The sequence below is a fragment of the Triticum aestivum genome, chromosome 3B, assembly GCF_018294505.1.
Source record: "Triticum aestivum cultivar Chinese Spring chromosome 3B, IWGSC CS RefSeq v2.1, whole genome shotgun sequence".
In the NCBI taxonomy this organism is placed as follows: domain Eukaryota; kingdom Viridiplantae; phylum Streptophyta; class Magnoliopsida; order Poales; family Poaceae; genus Triticum; species Triticum aestivum.
The window spans coordinates 487,784,483-487,787,781 of NC_057801.1; the positions used below are offsets into that span (position 1 = coordinate 487,784,483).

Genomic DNA, 3,299 nt, shown 5'->3' on the forward strand with positions numbered 1-3,299 from the left:
CTATGGTTGATCATTCGGGTTTTAGGAAATTTTGTTCTACATTACAACCAATGTTCAGAATGGTATCGAGGAATACTATTAGAAATGATATTCTGGATATGTATGCAACCGAGAAGGATAATATGGTGAAATATTTTGCTAACTTCAAAAATCGAGTTGCCATCACTACAGACATGTGGACTGCAAAACATCAGAAGAGAGGTTACATGGTAGTCACCGCACACTTCATTGATGAATTTTGGCAACTAAATAGTATTATCTTGAGGTAAATACCCATTCTTTTTCAAATCCTTACAAATATAAAATGCATGTTCATTTCACCATTTTTAGTCTGAGATATTGTATTTAATTAGTGTGTCAAATTATCAATCTGAAATGTTTGCTTTGCTTATGTACTGGGTTTGTTTGTGTGCCTTGCCCACATAATGTTGCAGTCATATGTCAAGCACTGCGCGAGTCCCTTGTTGAGTGGCATCTCGAGAGGAAGATATCGACGGTGACTCTGGATAATTGCACACCAAATGATAAAGCTATGGAACATTTGCCAGACATGTTGGATTCTGATTCTCTTATATTGGAGGATAAATATTTGCGTATGCATTGCGCTGCACACATACTTAATTTGATTGTGAAAGATGGTATGGATGTCATGGAGGAGGGTATAGAGCGGGTTCGTGATAGTGTTGGATTTTGGTCTGTTACTCCAAAGAGGCATGAGAAATTTGGAAAAATGGCACGAACTCTAAACATTGAATACAAGACAAGGTTGGCTCTTGATTGTAAAACAAGATGGAATTCGACCTACACAATGCTAAACATTGCATTAGAATACATAGAGGTTTTTGAAAAACTAAAGGGTTGTGAGAAATTATTTAGTTGCTGTCCAACCAAAGATGATTGGAAGGTTGCTAAGGAACTTTGTGATAGGCTAAAAAATTTGTATGATGTCACAGAGGCATTTTCTGGCACTAAATATGTCACTGCAAATCTATTCTTTCCTAAAATATGTGGCATTCAGTTGGCAATACAGAAATGGGCTAATAGTACTAATGAGATTGTGCAAAAGATGTCTGAGGGAATGAAACTGAAGTTTGACAAATATTGGAAAGATGTACATGGTCTGATGTCTGTTGCGACTGTTCTTGACCCAAGGTATAAGCTTCATATGCTGCAAGCTCTTTTTGGTTCTCTTTATGGAATGGAATATGCAGATGTGAAAGTTGCTGAAATAAGGAACTTAATGGCTGATTTGTTGGATATATATCGAGAAGATGATGAGGCCACGACTACATCAAAGGTTGTTAGCATGGCTGATGCACAAGTTGCTGGAATAGATGATCCTAACAGTGATTCTGAGCTAGAGGGAGACCTAAATCAATGTAGCTCCCTAGTGGAGGAGTCAGAGAATATGCCCTATCTTATTCACCCATCAAGGTGCTTGCTCTAACTTTCCAAGGTTATATTGGTCGCACATATCTTGTAACTGATGCTTTGCATTGCTTCTACTTTGTTGAATTGTCATTAGCTTAGTTTACACATCGTGTATGTGAATACCGTCTGCCTATCCATTTTCAGTACATATTCCATCTGTCATCATATCATATTTATCCATTCAAATGTTGTTCTTGTGTATCAGATGTTCAAAAGGAAGAGGGCGATTGCTGATCGTGGAGGAGCACAAGCAAAGTATTTGGAAAATGTAGTGGCACCTGATAAATCAAATAGTCCATTAGGTGTAGTTGCAATATCACCTGACCCACAAAACACCCCAACTCTAGCAGACTCTAGCCCTATTACACTGGTCATTTCTGATGCCCCAACTCAGCAGACCCCAACTGTAGCAAACAGTATGATTATGTCAGTTGACATAGCACCAGCTCTATGACGCAAAACTCCCATTCCAGCAAAGAGTACACCAAATCCAGTTACCAAATCCCTTTTCGAACCAGAGAGAGCCCCAATTGCAGCAAATAGGACCTATGTTCCATTTCTTCCCAGTTTAGAAGACGAAGCTTATATTGTTGTCAGGAACTTTGTGCGCATTATTCTTTCATGGAAAGATTATACCGCAGACATAGAACAATTTCCAGTCTTCCTCCGCAACTTACGTGTAAGTAATGTACTAATGTTATTCATGGTCATTACTGCATATGTTTCTGCTGACAGAAGACACAAGATTTCATTCTTTTAAATAGGCGAGGAGCAAACTAGATTGTGAAGACGAGCAAGGGTTGGTTGCGCTCTTCAAGCACTGTTGATGAAGTATTGTTCCTACTTGAGGCAAGCGCACTTCAATGGCAAGCCTCTAATCGAAATTTCAGTAAAGTCTCCGGTGCTACATTTATCCGATAGTGACTGGAATAATCTTGTTACACATTGGTCTCGACTGCAGCGTAAGGTACTGTCTATGATATCACATCACAATTTGAACTACATTTCTGCATTTGCCTTAACGTCTCACTTGTATGAAAACTGATAGCAGAAGAACATTCATTCTCAAGGGACCACAGAATCTCGCAACTATACGGCACACTGCATTGCTCTTGTGAGTACCTCTTGCCCTGTACGACCATACTTACTTTCATAGTTGTTTGATTATGTAGCATCACTGCACATGTTAGCCTCGTTATCGTCCATTTGGTGGACATTATAAGATTTGTATGGACCCTTACATAAATTTAGAATCAACCCAATGCTTTTGAAGAGGTTTAGCTCTGTAGTCCTCTTGTAAGGACTGAACGTTGTCTATCATTGTACTTACATTAACAGCTACTCCCTCCGTCCCATAATATAAGAACGTTTTGTACAGTACACCAGTGTTCAAAACACTCTTGTATTATGGGAAGAGGGATTGGTTCATTGTGTAGCATTCTGCATCTTATCTCCCTCGCCCACCATTTACTAAAAAAGATCATATATATATATATTTAATCTTATCAACAAGTAGAATACATAGACAATGCCAGTGCAGAAGTGTAGCCCATTGCTCTTGTCAGTACATTTTGTCCTGTAACGCTTGTACTTCCAGGGATTGGTAGTTGATTATGTAGCATCAATATGCATCTTATCTTCATTATCCTCTATCCCTTCCAGTATTATCATATCTATAATTACTCTCTACAAAATTTAGAGTACATGCAATGCTTATGAAGAAGATTATGTGCTGAAATTCTTGAGTTATCCTTCCCTTGACATGGAGAAGGGCATTATAAAGCCGGTGTTAACTGTTAATGTAAGTCAGTCGTTCTAAAGCCTTTATCCTCAACTTCTGTTTAATTTGCGCATACTCCCTATCGTTT

At 38.6% G+C, this 3,299-nt stretch overlaps 1 long non-coding RNA gene across 1 annotated transcript; it reads left to right on the plus strand.

Annotated features, from left to right (window-relative positions):
• The first annotated feature begins 2,010 nt into the window (after positions 1 to 2,010).
• Positions 2,011 to 2,572, plus strand: LOC123065573 (uncharacterized). The gene is made up of 3 exons (XR_006431070.1): positions 2,011 to 2,110; positions 2,196 to 2,398; positions 2,483 to 2,572. It is a non-coding gene; the product is annotated as an uncharacterized lncRNA (long non-coding RNA).
• The last annotated feature ends 727 nt before the right edge of the window (positions 2,573 to 3,299 follow it).